We start from the raw sequence: 18,867 nt of genomic DNA, 5'->3' as shown, positions 1-18,867 counted from the left end.
GTACTTTATTGTGATTCAAGAGACCTGGGTTCCTCTCAGCCTTAGCACCCTCTTCTGAGAAACTTCTGTTTCTTTTAATTCCTTAGACACTTCTGTGTCTTTTAATTCCTTAGCACTCCTCTTCTGAGAGTGAAGTGGAGAAAGAAGTGAATGTGCAAGCTGAGGAGCAAAAGAAGAAAGATGAGGCCCAAGTAGACTTGTGCACCCACGGAAGCCACAGGAGCAGAAACAAGGGGAGCCAGAGGCCAGGGACACTGATACAAATTGTTGGACTGTATTCCTGCTGTTTAGAACTTGTCTCAGTGGATCTAGGACACCTGTGGCCATTGTGACCACCTCAGCCACCTTTGAGAGATCCACCTTGCTCTTTCCAAATGGTCCCGTTTGGTCCTTTGCCCTGGACCTGTGACATTCTGGACTAGTTCTCACTTGCAGCTGTATGTAGCACATGTATGATAAATCCTCTCTTTGTTGCCTTAGCTGAAGGGGAAAAAAGAAGAAAGACCTGGGTTCTAGTTGTAATTTTGCCACCACCTTTATGACCTTGGGCCTATGTGCATCCTCAGTTGTGTCCGACTCATTGTGACCCCACGAACTGTAGCCTGCCAGACTCCTCTGTCCATGGGCTCTCCAGGGAAGAATATCGGAGTAAGCTGCCATTTCCTATTTCAGGGGATCTTCCTGACCCAGGGATCAATCCTGCATCTTCTTCCTTGGCAGGTGGGTTCTTCACCACTGAGCCACCAGGGAAGCCCACCTGTATGATTTTAGCAGTCCTGTTACCTTTTGGGGCCCTGATGCCCTCGTCTGAAAAAGAAGGGATGGAATTCAGAGGCCTGGAGTCCGAGCCTGCACAGTTCAGACACAGCATTTGCCTTGCTTTATTATAGAGCTTGATGCTTGTAATAAATTCCAGCTCTCATCCAGATGCCAAGAGAAGCCTGCGTTTCCCTCCTTCTGCTCTTTTGCTGCTTATGGTAATAAAATGGTTGACTCATAGATTAAAAGCTGTTTTAAAGATCAGTCCAGCACAGTCATCCATCTGATGCTTGGGGAAGCCCACAGTGCCTTCAGAGCGATCAGCTCTTCGGGTCTGAAACATTGCACTAGACGCTTAGACTTCCCTGGGGCCCTCCCAGCTAGTGGTTAGAGTAGATCTGAGAGGGGGCTGGAAAAATCCTGGTTCCTGAACTTAGCTTGGAGAACAGGGTCTACTTAGAATGGGATAGAATTGAGACCCATGGCCCTTCCATGGGGAATCTTGGGGTTTGAGACATATTTTTAATATATCGTTTAATTCTGTGATCCTATATGACACTCTTACCTCTGAGAAGGCTTTTTCTGTGAGATTTAATCTAAAATATATTAAGGGAATCTCTTTTGCTTCCTAGTGGATATTCCTTTTCTAACTTGCTTGCTTGCTCTTCGGTTTGTTAACCTGGACTGTTCAGAACCGTATAAGGTTTGAGACACTAGCTTACCGGTGTAGTTATGTGACTGGTGTGTGTATGTGTGTAGGAAGATGGGGCATCTGGGTCAGGAAAAAGAGTTCTTTGTTGACACAACCAGACCCACAATCAGAGTACCATTGCATTGTTGATCCCCCATAACTAGACCCACAGGCAGCACAGGAGAGCTCGTGAAATTTCTCTAAGTAGGTGACAGGTTTCACCCCACTGATTTGAGACAGAGAACACTGTATTTTCTTCATTTAGAAGCAGTTCCTCCCTACCCCTCCTCCCCCTAAAAGAGAGAGGAAAACCTTTGCTCCTTTGAGATAGATGAAAGGGTCCTGGGTTCTGACTCTAAACTTCTATTAATAGAAGGTAAATGCGTCTTTGTGAGGGGAGGTTAAGCATTCCTGTCTGTACATTCTCATGACCAGGAGATATCTCGAAGTCCTCGGCTTCTGTAAGAACCTAGAGAGATAGGGATAGCTGTCTGGAGATAGCTCTCCAGTCTTCCTGGCAGTTTGGGAGCTCAGCCAGTGGGCCTAGTCTGGAATGGCACCATTTGGCTTCTTGTGGAGATAAGAGAAGTTTTATCATCCCTTTCAGAAGAGAGCAGTTAACTAGACTGATCGCTATAGATCAAATCCTCAGGGTATGTGAAAAGTAAAATGTTTCTAAGGATGAGAGCAAGCGTTCATTATCTTTATATTGTGTGTATTTCTGTGTCTCAGGGAGCCGGGGCCTTTTACAGGAGCACTGAGAAATCCAGGGATATTTTATTCCCCACATCCACTGATGATGCTTACATGATTCTGGCATTCCTTTTTTCCTTTTTAAATAGTAACTTAAAAGAGAAGTAAAAGGAGTAATCCAGTTGCTTCTGTATCATATGAGTGGAGATTTCTGGAAATTAGGGCCAAAGCTCACTGTGATTCAAATAGAATCCATAGTCTAGGCATGTATTTCTTTTTCTCTGAAAAAAAGGGCGGGTGTTTGAAGACTATTTCTTTTTATTGGTTTTGCTCTTGCTGGTGAAAATGAAGCAGATGGCAAACTGGGGCATTTTAAATTCCACTGCCAGCTAAAACTATAAGGACATAAAGCCTTCTGATTATGCTACATTGATCAAATGATTAAAATGAAAAGACTCATTTTGTAACAGAATTCTCATCTCCGTACTAGACTTACAATGTGAAAATTTTAGAATAAAATGACTGTCTTTTAAAAGAGACTGCTTGTTAATTTGTCTCAATTTTGTCGGTATCGTGGTATCTTAGCATTTCAGGCCGCCGTAACAAAATACCACTGACTGGGCAGTCTAAACAACAGTCGTTTATTTCTCACAGTCCTTGAGACTGGAAGTCCAAGATCAAGGTGCTGAAAGATTTGGTTCTGGGTGAGAGTCCTCTTCTTGGCTAGCTAACGGCTGCCTTCTCACATGGCAGAGAGAGAAAGTTCTAGTGTCTCTTCCTCTTCTAAGGGCACTGGTCCCATCATGGGGGCTCCACCCTCAAGATTTCATCTAAACCGAAAGAAAGAAAGAAAATGAAGTCGCTCAGTCGTGTCCGACTCTTTGCGACCCTATGGATTGTAGCCTGCCAGGCTCCTCTGTCCATGGGATTTTCCAGGCAAGAATACTGGAGTGGGTTGCCATTTCCTTCTCCAGGGGATCTTCCTGACCCAGGGATTGAACCCAGGTCTCCTGCATTGTAGGCAGACACTTTTACCATGTGAGCCATCAGGGAGAATCATCTAAACCTAATTACTTCCCAAAGTACCACCACCTTTAGGGTTAGGGCCTTAACGTACGAATCTGGGGGCGGGGGAACACAATTAGTTTATAACAAGATTTGAGAGTGACTTGCAGTAAAAAATTGCAGGTTCAACAAATACATAATGGTTTCCTTCCTGTAACCCTGAGTGCCAGGGGCCAGCGTGAGGAATTCCGCCCATGGCAAAGGTCATGAGGAAGGAGGCTTGGCATACGCAAAGGCGTGATCAAGCCTCAGGAAACCCCCTGTTCCCGAGCATCTAACCCCAAAACCAGAGTCTGTTTTATGCTCTCACCTACACCTCTGACTTTATGGGGGCTCTCCCCCATAACCGTTTCTCTCGGAGGAGTAAACGTGCAGCTCCAAGACAATAAAAACTCTTGGGCGTGACAAGAGTGTTTCAGCTTACGGACTCCTCTGAAGGTTATCTAGCCCACTTGTATAGGTTTGTCCGGCCACATGTGATTGCTTACAGCCTCCCAACCTGAGAGGCACGAGATGTTTTAGACTTACTAAAGGCAAATTCTTTTGGGGAGTTAGAAATTATTAGTATAGTTGGTTAGGAATTATATTGGTGAAGGGTCTCTTCATTTGTTGTGTCAATAATTGCTGCTAATTCCCTGCTCTGGGTGGGACAAGGATGTCTCAGGTCAAACCTCTCTGCTGACAGACTAGCTTGTGTGACAGGATTATCCATACTCCTGCCACATGATTGTTTACTACCTCTCAACCATAAACAGCACAGAGAGTTTTGGAGTATTTTTGAGAGTCTTAATTAGCATAGGACTTTTTCTTCTTGTTGAGTCAATGATCGCCGCCAGGCCTCTATATCCTTAGGCACCTGGGAATATATAAATCAATGTATTTGGAATATAGCAAAGGGAAATATAGTAGTTTTTGATGTTAGCGATACTAGACTTTTTGAGTTAATGGATTTTCTCTTTTGTAATAGATCACTGTGCTTTGTTATGTATCACTGTGTCCTTGCTATGTAAAAATGTAACTTTATCATATCTTAAGACTAAATAGATCTTAAGGGGAGCACTGGTGAAAGGATTTTCATTTGTTGGGCTGATGTTTGCTGCTAAATCTCCATGTTCCCTACCCTTATAATGCATATAACTAACATATAGGAGAAATAAGTATTAACCTTTAAGCATATAGGAGAAATAAGTATTAACCTTTAAGATTAATCATGTTAACCTTGGGTTAAATAAATTCCTTTCTTGATTGTAACTCACTACACCCTCACCCTATAGGAATGTAACTTTATTTGGAGGGTGGTGCCTGGTTTAAGAAAAAACACCTTTGGAAGAAATAAGTTTTTTGGTTATCAGAAAGAAAGGATCATAAAATGTCAGCAGGTCTCACTCATGGCCAGAAGATGATGTAATATCCCTAAGACCTTTTTTTATTTTTTTTTTATTTTTTATTTTTATTTTTTTTTTTTTTTTTTTTTTTTTAGATTTTATTTATTTTATTTATTTATTTATTTTTTTCATGCATTCCCAAACATGAACCCCCTCCCACCTCCCTCCCCATAACATCTTTCTGGGTCATCCAGAAAGATTTTTTATAAAGATTTTTTTATACATTTATGTGAAGCACCTGATTTTGATAAAGGTCAGGACTGCTGACCCCCACGTGACTCTGTATTCATCCCTATGTGTAACAAAAGGTATATAAGCAAACCCAAAAATAAAGGATCGGATCAGTTTCCGGAAAGACTGATTCCCCCATGTCGCTTCTTTCTTGCTCCCGTTTTTCTGGCTGAATTCCCATCTGGAGCATGGATGCTATTCCACGTAATCCAAGTTATTCAGCCTCCTTTTCTCCACTAATCTTCCTACTACACTATCCGTTTCTAATCTCTCTCTATCTGTGATTAAATATGTATTTTTCCAGAGACACCGACTCCGTCCCCACCTTCGAATCACCATGGATCCACCGGGGCTGGACCCCGGTACCTGAGAAAGGAAGAATATGGGAATAAAAAAGAGATACAAACCCACAAGGATAAAAAAATGAAGCAACAAAATACTAGAGCCAGAAAAAGGGATTTAAAAAATAAGAAGGCTGTATTAGTTATCTGTCATTGTATAGCAAAATATGTCAAGTTAGTGGCTTAAAGGAGCACACTTTTTTTCTGCACGTCAGGAGTCCAGGCACATTTCAGGGTCTCTCAGGGTGAAGTCGGGTGTCTGCTGGAGCTGAGTCACCTTGGGGCTTCCAAGCTCACTCCCTGGCTGTTGGCAGAGTTTAGTTCCTCACGGGGGAATGGGCTGCAGGCTTCATGTCTTGCTGTCTCTTGGCCAGAGGTCACCCTCAGTTCCTTGCCCTGTGGCCTCTCGTGGGGACCTTCATCAAAGTGTGCAAGCTAAGGGGCTGTGCTGCAGACAGAGTCACAGTCTTCTGAAACCTAATCATAGAAGTAACTAGCTCAGTCAGTAAAGAATCTGCCTGCAATGCAGGAGACCCGGGTTTTATTCCTGGGTCGGGACGATCCCCTGGAGAAGGGAATGGCAACCCACTCCAGTCTTCTTGCCTGGAGAATCCCATGGATGGAGGAGCCTGGTAGGTTCCCCGTCCATGGGGTCACAAGAGTTGAACATGACTTTGTGACTAAAGCACTACCACTTTTGCTGTGTTGCACTCATTAGAAGCACATCACTGGGTCCCTCTCACATTCAAGAGGAAGGGAATATGCAGGGTGGGGGATGCCCAGGAATGGGATCTCAGATGGTTGTCTTTGTCTTTTTAATTGAAATATTTATTGAGATATTTGCAGATTCACAGGCAGTTGTTAAGAAATCATACAGAGAGATCTGGTGTGCACTGCACCCCTTCCCCCCGAAGGTGTCATTTTGTAAAAGTAGTATAATAGCACAGCCAGGACGTTGTTATTGTTGCTCAGTCGTGTCTATGTCCGACTCTTTGTGACCCCATGGACTGCAGCACGCCAGGCTTCCCTGTCCTTCACCAACTCCCGGAACTTACTCAAACTCATGCCCATTGAGTCGGTGATACCATCCAACCATCTCATCCTCTGTTGTCCCCTTCTCCTCCTGCCTTCAATCTTTCCCAGCATCAGGGTTTTTTCCCATGAGTCAGCTCTTTGCATCAGGTGGCCAAAGTATTGGAGCTTCAGCATCATTCCTTCCAACGAATATTCGGGACTGATTTCCTTTAGGATTGACGGGTTTGATCTCCTTGCAGTCCAAGGGACTCTCAAGTCTTGTTGTATCTCAGCAATGATGTAATCTAGCAGTCTTACTCACATTTCCCTGTTCTCCTTGTCCTCGTTTGTGTGTCTATTTCTATACAGGTTGGCGCAGTTTTGTTTCATGTGGAGGTTTGTACATTCTCCCCAGCAGGGTGGGATTCCTTGTGTTGGGGGCCATATTGAAACCGTGCACCACTGTCCACCTGATGATTCACGTCCTTCCAGCGTGCAAACATAACTTCACCTCCAGCCAAGGCCCCAGAAGTGTCATCCCATCCCACATCAGTTCAGAGTCCAGAGTCATGTGGTCTGGATCAGGCCAGGCCTTTAAGAGCAGCTCTGTGAGCCCAGTGCCTCTCCCTCTGCAGACCCATGGAGCTAAAGAGATAGGTCATTGGGCCCAGCTTTTGTCGCTGAGCCGATGACCCCTCGCTGGCGTGAAACAGCAGCTGCACCTGGACCTGCTCCATCTCCCCCTGGGTCCTCCTCAGTGTCTCTGGCTCCCGGGCCAGTCGTGTGTGATTCCCCCTCTGAGGGAGGGCTCCGGCTTCTGCAGAGAACCCTTGTCACCAAGGTCAGAGGCAGCAGGAAATGATAAACAGATTTTGAGAATGGTACAGATTTCACAGGCTCCAGGTTGTGCTGTGGTTTTTTAGCTTTTCTCTCCCCAACTTGCCTCCATCTTCCTTGACTGCCTGCTTGCTCTGTGGATCTTAATACTAAAGTGGGTAGCCTTTCCCTTCTCCAGGGTATCTTCCCAGCCCAGGGATCAAACCCAGGTCTCCCGCATTGCAGGTGGATTCTTTACCAGCTGAGCCACAAGGGAAGCCCTGACAACCTTATAGAAGCTGCTTAACCAGCTCCCACAATTGCAGAAGGCCACCTCTCTATAACAAGACTTGTGCAGTCACACACACACACACTCACACACTCACTCACTCACTCACTCACTCACTCCTCACAGTGGTTTGCTTCTTTGGTTGAACTCCAACGGATAGTCATTCCAGAAAGCTTATCTTTAGGCTATGGTGGGGAAGGCAACCCTCAACCAGACTGAAGTCAATGCTGCACCCTCCTGTGTTCCAGATGGAGAATCCTGGGAGATATTTTAAATGCTTCTCATGGGTCCTGGCAGAATCCGTCCCCTGTTGTTTCTAGCAGTGAGTTCAGTAATGCTCATAGATTCAGCTTTTCTTCCCCGTCTCATGCCTCCCCTCCCTCATTCCTGCTTTATAGGATCCCCTCCAAAATAAATGAATACATCCACATCCTTGTCATAGGCTCTGCTTCAGAGAAACCCAAACAAATTCTCATAGAATAATTAACTTTTTTGGTTACTATGTTTCTTATTAAATTATTGCATTTTTACTTAACCAAATGGCAAGTGAGGAAACAGCCTAGCAACAAATTAAAATTAGCAAAGATACAGAAACACTAGGCCAAAGTCAGGTAGGAACTGTAGAAGTAAAATAATCATATGGCCTGACTGAGGGTATGATTTTTCTAGTAAATGTCATTAGTCTTGAAATAGTTACATTGTCTAAAATGTACTTAATTTTTTTCCATGGGCTGTTTCTTGCTTATGACTTGCATACAGCAAAGAAAATTATCAATTGAATAAGTTTCTTAAAGGATGTGCTTACTACCCTCCCCAAACTGGTGTCTGATATGCCAGCCATCCCAGTTGGTTTCAAGTCCATTATTGAATCTCTTTCTGTGGTGTGCTGTTCTTCCTGAGATGAACAAGGGGTTTTAGGTTATCAGTGGAGTTTGCCCTTAATTGTGTTTTGGGGTCATGTTGCTTCTGCCTGAGAGCTTACAATAATCATAATAACAGGGTAATGGTGATGATGTTGGACTGAGTACCTGAGTGCTCAGGTTCTTTACATACCTGCTCAGCTTTAATGCTTATGCCAACCCCAAGAGGTAGCACTGTGGTCCCCATTGTGTAGGTGGGCACACTTGAGATTCAGAGAAGTTAATGCACCCAGGTCACAGAGCTACTGAGTGACAGGTTAGATGCTCATCCCTGTCTGCCTGTCTTAGCTCTGCCTTTAAATGCGTCATCCTTTCTCGTCAGATAGTTTCTGAGGCCTTTGGAGATTGGCATGATGTCCCCGAGGACAGTGTTACAGGCACCGCCTCTTCCACTTTTTGTGTACAGGCCCTGCAAATGCCAGACAGATGCCGTGACAGCCTCTAACCCTAAGGTCAGCTTGAATTCTGGAACGCCATAGCAGGGGTTTACAGTGACTCCTTCTGGCTCACCAGCCTCAGTGACAGGATAGGAGTGAGGCCTGCCCTTCTCTCTTACTGATTTCTGTCTTACCACACATTGTGGGCAGGAAACAGTTCATCACTGAAAGTTCGTCACTTAATTATAAGCTATTGCATCACAATTACCTTCCTTCTAACCTTATTATTCAAGGTTATATTATAGGGGAATTTTAGTTGGTCCTATTCACTGATATGATTTATTGTACCCATGCCCTAAAGGGCTACTTATGAAGAAACTCCAAATAACTTATTCGATGTAAAAGAGAATGAGGTTAAGAAAAAGGAATGGTTGTTGAGAGCTTCCTCAAATGCCAGGTATTGTAATCTCACACATGCTCACATTAATGTTCTGTTTTTATCGTAACTGATTCTGTGCACCAGCGATTTGATGGCAATACCTGTGTGTTTTTCTGTTTATTATTGATGAAGAGTTAGGGAGTTGAGTAAGAATAAAGAGCAATTAACCAAAAATCAGGCCTTTGGACAGGTGCATAGCACAGTAAGTTTAGCTTATTTCTTCTATTTGATTGTAATAACAGTGTTCATTAGAGTATTTTTGGTCATGTTTGAACTAGATATGCTTTTAAAGGTGGTTTCAAAATTTTACCTTAGTATGGGATATTTTTCATATAAACAGAATACCATACTTCACATTGTATGGTGACATAATAAATATTTTTAAACAAACAAAAAAAGTAAAGAACATTTCTTATATTAATCAGTTCAGTCGGTCAGTCGTTTCCGACTCTTTGCAACCCCATGGACTGCAGCATGGCAGGCCTCCCTGTCCATCACCAACTCCTGGAGTTTCTCAAACTCATGTCCATCAGGTTGGTGATGCCATCCAACCATCTCACCCTTTGTTGTCCTCTTCTCCTCCCGCCTTCAATTTTTCTGAGCATTAGGGTTTTTTCCAGTGAGTCAGTTCTTCACATCAGGTGGCCAAAGTGTTGGAGTTTCAGCTTCAGCATCAGTGCTTCCAATGAGCACTCAGGACTGATTTCCTTCAGGATTGACTAGTTTGATCTCCTTGCAGTCCAAGGGAATCTCAAGAGTCTTCTCCAACACCACAGTGGAAAAGCATCAATTCTTCGGTGCTCAGCTCTTTTTATAGGCCAACTCTCACATCCATACATGACTATTGGAAAAACCATAGCTTTGACTAGACAGACCTTTGTCAGCAAGGTAATGTTTCTGCTTTTTAATATGCTGTCTAGGTTGGTCATAACTTTTCTTTCAAGGAGCAAGTGTCTTTTAATTTCATGGCTGCAGTCACCATCTGCAGTGATTTTGGAGCTCAAGAAAATAAAGTCTGTCACTGTCCATTGTATCCCCATCTATTTGCTATGAAGTGATGGGACCAGATGCCATGATCTTCATTTTTTGAATGTTAAGTTTTAAGCCAGCTTTTTCACTCTCCTCTTTCACTTTCATCAACAGGCTCTTTAGTTCTTCTTCACTTTCTGCCATAAGGGTGGTGCCATCTGCATATGTGAGTTATTAATATTTCTCCCAGCAGTCTTGATTCCAGCTTGTGCTTCATCCAACCCAGCATTTCACATGATGTACTCTGCATATGTTAAATAAGCAGGATGACAATATACAACCTTGACATACTGCTTTCCCAGTTTGGAACCTGTTCGTTGTTCCATGTCTGGTTCTAACTATTGCATGTTGACCTGCATACAGATTTCTCAGGAGGCAGGTAAGGTGGTCTGATATTCCCATCTCTTTAAGAATTTTCTGCAGTCAAAGGTTTTGGCATAGTCAGTAAAGCAGAAGTAGATGTTTTTCTGGAACTCTCTTGCTTTTTCGATGATCCAGTGGATGTTGGCCATATGATTTCTGATTGCTCTGCTTTTTCTAAATCCAGCTTGAATATCTGGAAGTTCTCGGTTCACGTACTGTTGGAGCCTTGCTTGGAGAATTTTGAGCGTTACTTTGCTAGTGTGTGAGATGAGTGCAATTGTGCGATAGTTTGAACATTCTTTGGCATTGCCTTTCTTTGGGATTGGAATGAAAACTGCCCTTTTCTAGTCCTGTGGCCACTGCTGAGTTTTCCAAATTTGCTGGCATATTGGGTTCAGCACTTTCACAGCATCATCTTTTAGGATTTGAAATAGCTCAACTGGAATTCCAACACCTTCACTAGCTTTGTTCGTAGTGATGCTTCCTAAGGCCCACTTGACTTCGCATTCCAGATGTCTGGCTCTAGTGTGAGTGATCACACCATCAATTATATTAATAACATGTATTTATGATGCTTAATGAATTCACAGACCCTCTTCCTCTGTGCTTTTAAGCACCTCCAGGTGGTAAAGAGGCAACTTGATCCCCACTTACAGGTGAGACTGAGGCTAGATAACTTGCCCAAGAAACCACAGTGTTGCCATCTTCTGGCTGAAAGCTAGAGTAAACCTCATCAGTTTGGTTGAATTTTTTCTTTGATTTTCCATAACTATTAATAGACTGGATTGGTTGGAAAGAAAGTATGGGTTGAAGAGGAAAGATTGAGACTAGAAAGAGTGTTGATTCTAAATTATACAATCAAAGGCTCAGAGTCTGGGTGGTACAAAGAGATTGTATACTGCTGCTTCTTTATCCTACATGTTTGAGAGAAGTTAGTGATTATTCCAGTTATTTCTAACATGCCCTGCAGAAATGTTGCACCAGAGATGAAGTGAAGGCTGTCTTAACACTGTGAAATGCTGAGAAGACAAAGTATGTTATTCTGAGTATTGAATTATAATACTCTGAGAGAAAGGAGCACAATATTCTGCAGCTGCACACAGAATAAATGAAGCGAATTTTATCCATCAAGATTTTATAGAAAATACTCTAATAAAATGAGGGACAGAGTACATAAAATAGAGCAGTATCATTTTATACTTGTTTCTGCTTAATGCCAAGTCACAAAATTACAATATCACCACCAGAATTATTACCCAACAATAATTAAATCACAGTGAAATGATTTTGGTGTACTTGCATCTCTGTAATTGATCCATAGAAAATATGAACATAGTGTGTGGATTTTGTGGCACTATTAATAGACGTATATGTTTCTGAATTACAAAGGGAATCTGTGCTTATTGTAAACAACTTAAAAAATCATTCTCCATGTTCCCTCTTCCTTCCCACACCCAGTGGCAACATGTAATAATAAATGTTTGTTTGTTTTAAGATGGGATAGGGAATATAAAAGCTAGTGTTTCTGAAACTTGGCGTGAAATGTGTAAAATAATGAAGTTATTTATTGGCAAAAAGATTTGAATGGATGGAAACTAAAAAAGTTGAAACCTGAGACGCCTGCATCCAAAAAAAAAAAAAAAAGTTGAAACCTACTAGGAAAGATCTTAAAGGAACTTTAGGATTCTAGAAAGTAATTGTGTGACTTCAGGGCTGTTTTATTTTTAACAGAAATGTCAGTATGATTTAAGAGTGAGGACCATCTGAGGCATTTTAAAAACCAATTATTTCATTTTGTTAAAGCATGCTCTAATTACTTCAAGATTTTGCCAGGTATGTGTCTATTTGGATGAACTCAGAGCACTCTAACCCATCACAGACTTTATCACACAGCATTACAACTGTTCATTTACTCATCTGTCTCACAGTGTAAGGATTATATTTTGCTTCCCAGTGTATTTCCAGGGTCTGGTAAACCTTATATAGCAAATATAATCACTCATTAAATGGTTTGGGATGAAGGGGAAGGAGGATGCAGGATAAAAGCGCCTCGTCATTCTGAATAGAATGCGTCATTCTGAATAGAATACAGTTTTCCCGGTGGGAGTCGTCAGAAATAGCTTCACTAGATTATCTGCCCTAGTCATTTCCTTCGTGGTCTTTTCAGAATGCATTGGCCCTCGGTGTTACAGCTCAGAAGGGATTGAGTCTTTATCTCTTCTGTTGTCATTTCAGTTACAAATGGGTGTCCCAGATTAGGGTTCATGTTAGCCCGTGTCCTGCCTTCTGAGGTAGCACCCCAAATGTGGTATACATAGGTGTCTGAGACTCTGCCAGTACTGCCTCATCAGCCCTGATTACTCTTAGCACTGATCCTTCCTACTTCATTAATTCTACAATTCTCCCCTATCCCAAATGCCTTCTAAAAATTTCTTACAGGAAATATATGGAACTTGAAGATTTTTCTAGCAGAGAAAATTTACAAGCAAAAATTTTTATCACAGTTTTCTTATCCCTTTAAAAAGAAGCTATGTTGAAGAAGAGTACAAAGGCTTTTTAAAGAAGATATTTAGTTTACATTCAAAAATTTAATATTCAGAATCATGGCTCTAGTACATAAGTGATATCGTATCAGTTGCCACATGAATAATTATAATTCTGAATACTCAGATATATGATAAGTCCTTTTAAATCCAGCAAGTTTTGAAAGTAATAATATTAAAGACACTGTGGCCTGGTGACCTTGAAGTCAGACGAGCCTGCATTTGAATGAACTTGGACCTTATGATTTGGGCCCTGCAAGCTACTTAATCCTTGGAGTCCTATTAGGGAAACAGGAAGAACATCTACCTTATGAGATTTAGTTGAATATTGAATCATGTTAACACAGACAAGTGCTGCTATTAATATGTAGATTTTCAGCACATGGTAGCTCCTTTCTCAACAGTAATGTTAGAGTACAGCATATTTGTATTGTTCCATACCTTTTCTGTATTAATCATGATTAATCTTGGTGGCAAAAACAGAATCCAACTCTGACTTTGTTAAAGAAATCTATTGAAAGAACATTTTAGTACCTTCTGGAAGGATAGCTGGATAGATACCTGTCTTCTGGAGGGCGGGGAACCAGAGCAAGTCCATGAACTTTGCAGCAGGGAGTCATCTCTCCAGGGATCCCCCATAAGATGCCTCAGCCACCTCAGTCACTTCCTGCCTATTCAGATTTTCACATTCCCAGGAGAAGGTGGAGGCCCGACTCAGGTCTTACAGCCCTGCTCAGCCAAGAAGGCCCAAAGAGTCTGGCCACTGGGAGTCACTCTAGACAGGACAGCTGCCTAACTGTGTCTCCCCTATGTAACATTTGAAGTATTTTTGAATTTTTTCAATTTTAATTTATAAAACTTAAGCTCTTGAGGTAAGAAGCCAAACTGTGTACGTATTTGTCTACTCATTTATTCATTTAACAAACTTTTGTGTGTACTTACCCTGTGCCAGTCCCTGTGCATGATTTAACAAATGACTAAGGATTTATTTCTGACTAGCCTAAGACATTGGAGAAGGCAATGGCACCCCACTCCAGTACTCTTGCCTGGCAAATCCCATGGACGGAGGAGCCTGGTGGGCTGTAGTCCATGGGGTTGCTAAGAGTCGGACACGACTGAGTAACTTGACTTTCATTTTCACTTTCATGCATTGGAGAAGGAAATGGCAACCCACTCCAGTGTTCTTGCCTGGAGAATCCCAGGGACGGAGGAGCCTGGTGGGCTGCGGTCTGTGGGGTCCCACAGAGTTGGACACAACTGAAGTGACTTAGCAGCAGCAGCAGCATACCTACCTATTATCATTAAATGCTCACCTTTTTTTAACTTGTAAAAACTTTGATCTTAATATCTGATATTTCCTTTAAGAAATCATGACTGTAATGTATAAGTCACCTATGTAACTTACCAATCAAATGCATAGTTACCAGTTGAACTATTTGGACTTAATTATGCTCTCAAGGCAGTGTTTGAGTGCTTTGCCTAATTTGTTTTCATTTTGTAGGCTAGGGTTTGGGTTTCAAGGAAACAGCTAAAATTTTAAAAGGGTGGATGCTGTTTTCTACAGCTTTTGGAAGTTACAGCTAGGTTTTAAGATGAAGGTAAATGGGAGCTGGCAGAAATGTTAGGAATTCACTGTTAATTATTTGTGTTTCTAAGAAGAATTCAATTTTGAGGACGCCTGGATAGCAGTCATACTTGCAGGACTGAACTGAATAAGTTGAGGTATATTTGCTGTGTTTTATCATATTGTGATTAAAACAGGCTCCTTTTTCAACCATCACACAAGTTGTGGATATTTGTTAAACATTGAAGCATAGAGATATGTGAGAAACAACACCAGTATTACATGTGAGAGTAATGGATAAATGATTCCATTGTACACTTTTGCTAGGGATATCAGTTGTTGTTGTTTTAATTTCTAATAAAATTAACATAGCTCAAGATGCACCACAGCTTTCAGTTCTTCTGACCATTATTATTATTTCTTTTAAAGTTAGGTTTTTGAAATTTAAAAAAGTTTCCTCAAAAGATTCTAATTTTATCCCCAAGTAGATCTTAATCCTTCCAGTTTTTCTGTGACCATTGGAAGATGACCTATGTTTACTGGCATGTATCTGGAAGCATTTTGGAAGAAATGACAAAAGAAGTTAAATTTTTCATTGAAATATGTAGAGTAACCAAAAAACGTCTATAGGTATTGAGGAAGAATTAAATTAATCTCAGTAATTATTTGCATATAAGTTGATGTGCTGCATGATTTAGGAGAATCAAAGGGCTCAGGCTTTGCCTCCTCAAATGGAATCCATTAAGTAATTTAGGAAGTGAATAGCTTTTGATGAGGTTCAGGACGCATGACCCCAAAATATGGTTCCTTGACAAGAGAACACAAGAGTCAAGGTCCCTGTGGGAATAGGCCAGTGAAAAGTGAATCTGTAACTGATTTAATTGCAGGTCAAGAGAAGAACTGGGAAGAAATTAAAACAAAGAAAGATGAGAGCCAAGGAGTCCTGCAGGAGGGATAGCCTTGAACAGCGTGATCGGAAGCCCACTTGAGGCAGCGTCTGAGTGAGAGCTGAGTGACGCGGGTCAGCGATGCACAGACTAGATGGAGGGCTGTTCCAGGCAGAGGAAGTGGTGTGTGCAAAGTCCCAGGGCAAGAAGGAAATGGATGAATTTCAGGAACAGAGAGGAGGCCTGTAGGCCTAGAGAGCCCAGAGCAAAGAGAGTTCAGAGAGGGAAACGAGGCCAGACAGGGGAAGACTTCAGATTTTATTCTAAGTGCAGTGGGTGGGCTACTGAGCTCTTAGCAAGAGTGTGACAAGATTTAATTTATGCTTTTAGAAGATCATTTTGGCTCTTATATAGAGAACAGATTGAAGAGGGCAAGAGTAGCCACAGAGAATGTGCTGGTGGCTTGGAAAAGGTTGACAACAGTGGAAAAAGGGAAGAATTTGATCAATTTTGGAGTTTGTTTTGAAACTAGAGCAGATAGCACTTGCTGAGAGATTCTATGTATGAAAAGAAAGGGCAGTGAAGAAAGACTTCTTGAATTTTGAATAGCTAAGTAGATGGTAGTAGCATTTATTGAGATGGGAAGAGTCAGCAGGGGCTGATGTGGAAGAGAGAATCATTTATCCCCTTCTCCTAAATTGGGGGTATTCTTGAGGGAGACGATGAGGACTAGAAGGTTAAGACCCTGAGCCTGAGTCCTGTGGACAGGACCAGGAGTCGAATTCAAACAGCCCTGCTCCTATCTTTACACCCTTGTTTGGCTTCACGGCTAGAATTTTAAGGATAGAGTCAAGGAGGGGAGGGCATTTAGGGAGAGGGAACTGTGGGCCACAAAGTGTGAAGCCTTGGAGTGGCAATTTGGGACTTGTCACTGGAGAAGAGTTCTTTGTGGATCCTGGTTGGTTAGGGTCTCAGAGAAACCTAGATCTAATTTCCTTTTTAATCTCCCTCAATTAAAATCTAGTCCATCCTCTTGAGAACCTTTAAGACCTGAAGCTAGAGTATTTGTCCAGGCTGGATGGTTTACTCAAAATTTGATTTGGGAAAGTGAAGTAGCTCAGTCGTGTCCGACTCTTTGCCACCCCGTGGACTACAGCCTACCAGGCTTCTTACTCCATGGGATTCTCCAGGCAAGAATACTGGAGTGGGTTGCCATTTCCTTCTCTAGGGGATCTTCCCGACCCAGGGATAGAACCAGGGTCTCCTGCATTGCAGGCAGACACTTTAACCTCTGAGAAACATGGCTTCTTTTTTTCTTTTTCTTTCTTTTATCGGATTAAAAAAGAACCCTCTAAAGGTTATCTTCTGAAGGGTTATTTTTAGCTATAAAAGTTGTCCTCTTTTCCCCCTGAATTATATGAACTGCCTTCCTTGGACTCTTCTGTTATGTGAGGTAACTTGTTATTTGTATATTCATTTCACAGATTTTGGAGCATTTAGAATTCCTTTTAACTCTTTATTCAGTAGTTTGCTCTCTCCCTTCATCTTCTCTGCCTAAATATTCAATCTCTGGGTGAGGTCGGTGGCATCACAGATATGACCAAGCTAGCGTATTTTCCATACAGGAAATTCTTTCAGAGGAAGCAAGCAATAAATAATTTCTGCTCAGGAAACAACTGAGTCCACATCCAGCCTCTGTCATTCTGTTTAGTGCAGAATTTACCACCACACCATACACAGACAGTTGACCTGTGACTTTCTGATGATAAAGAGCAGATTTCTCATTTATGAGGATTACTCAGTCTCTTATGCTTTAGGACTTAGGAATTTGTTTTCCAGCTATCACACTTCCTCCCCCTGCTCCCCCAACACTGGATAGCTAGCTAGCAGTGTGATACTCCTTCAATTCACTGGAAGTCTTTCTAACTCTGAAAATAAGTTTCATAATAGAATGAACTTGAGAGCCTTTGGCTTGTTTACTAAATATAGTGATAAATATTGACTCTCACAACATATGCTTATGCTTTCCCTTTAAAAAAGGGGGTGGGGCAAAGTGGATGAGAAAAAAGAGAAAGTACGGTGGCAGTTGTGCGTGCGTGCTCCGTCTCTGTGACCTCATGGACTGTAGCCCACCACGCTCGTCTGTCCATAGGATTCTCCAGGCAGAAATATTGGAGTGGGTTGCCATTGCCTCCTCCAGGGGATCTTCCTGACCCAGGAGGAACCTACGTCTCCTGTGTCTCCTGCATTGGCAGGCAGGTTCTTCACCACTGAGCCGTTTGAGAAGCTGCTGACACTTGGTGGCAGTTAACAGTTTATTATCCATCAGCTTCCAGCCTCCGCTTCTTTGCTGTGTGATCTTGGAATTGGACCTGTAAACCTTGCCCTCTTGCCAGCTGGTGCGTTGTCGGCAGGGGGACTAGAGAGGCACTGCGAGCTGTCTGATCGTGCCGCTCAGCATGGCTGTCCTCTTGCTCTCTGTGCATCTCATGCCCCAGCAGTGCCTGCTCACCTACACCCTGCTCGCATGACTGCCCTTCTTGCACACTTGCCGCAGGCCCCAGGGAGTGACCCGTCTTATCAAAGGGGTGGTGGGTGCCCCACTGCTAGTTTCCCTGGTAGCTGATGAGCCAACCTGATGCCCGTTCCCTGCCAGTGGAAGTGCGGAGTCCTAACCCCTGGGCAGCCAGGGAATTCTCTACATGTAATTATTTTTAAGTGTACTCAGTGATGCTTACTAAGTTAAGTGTTAACAAGAAGACAGTCTTGCAAACCCAGCTGTTTATCTAGAAATTCAATTAATGAAATAATGTGTAATTAACACACAATTACATATAAATAGCAGCTTCTAAAATACTTGATTTAGATGGAATGAAGCACAGTAAAAATGCTGTCTCCTACAGGAGAGTTCCAGGGTGGTCCAGCCCCTGGGCTGTGGTCTTCTTCCTCATGTGTCTATTTTATACATTCCTCCTGTGTCGGAATAGATTTGGACGTACAAGGGTTTCACAATTTAAAAAATATATTTGAAATGACTTAGCCACTTATTAATTATACCCTTGAACAGGTCCTGGAAGAAGGAGTGTGGGGTTTGCCCAAGGGAACATAGGTAGAGTGAGTCAGAGAGAGAACCAACAGGAAGAAAGCCCTAGGGAGCTGACGCCTCTACATGAATTTCCTGTTTCACCATGCTCTGTCTCCTTGATAGATTAATTTCTGAGAGAATTCTTTTTATTTTCCATTCTTTGCTTAACAAGTCTTTTAACCTTATATTGTATGCTACATAAACTCCAAGTGCCTCTTGCTAAATTCAAAATTCAAGAAATAGAAGTCTAACGAGCTTTTACTATTATACTGAAATAACAACTTGGCTGTTGTTAAAAAAGATGCTGTTTTGACCTATCATAGAGCAAAACTAAACTGGACTCTATGTATTAAATACTTTATTTCATCTTTTCTGG

General features: G+C 42.2%; 1 protein-coding gene across 3 annotated transcripts in view; it reads left to right on the top strand.

Annotated features, from left to right (window-relative positions):
• The window catches only part of MCUB (mitochondrial calcium uniporter dominant negative subunit beta), a 99,178-nt gene that overhangs the window by 38,406 nt on the left and 41,905 nt on the right, over positions 1-18,867 (top strand). Inside the window, exon 1 of one of the 3 annotated variants that reach the window (XR_009600978.1) lies at positions 1-18,867. This exon is cut by the window's left edge and continues 19,918 nt beyond it; it is cut by the window's right edge and continues 15,451 nt beyond it. The exons of the other annotated variants lie outside the window; for them this stretch is intronic. The gene's annotated coding sequence lies outside the window, so the exon portion shown is untranslated. 3 annotated transcript variants of the gene reach the window in all.

Source organism: Ovis aries, chromosome 6, assembly GCF_016772045.2.
Source record: "Ovis aries strain OAR_USU_Benz2616 breed Rambouillet chromosome 6, ARS-UI_Ramb_v3.0, whole genome shotgun sequence".
NCBI classification, from domain to species: domain Eukaryota; kingdom Metazoa; phylum Chordata; class Mammalia; order Artiodactyla; family Bovidae; genus Ovis; species Ovis aries.
The sequence above is the reverse complement of the archived record's forward strand: the minus strand, read 5'-3'. Positions and strand labels throughout refer to the sequence as shown.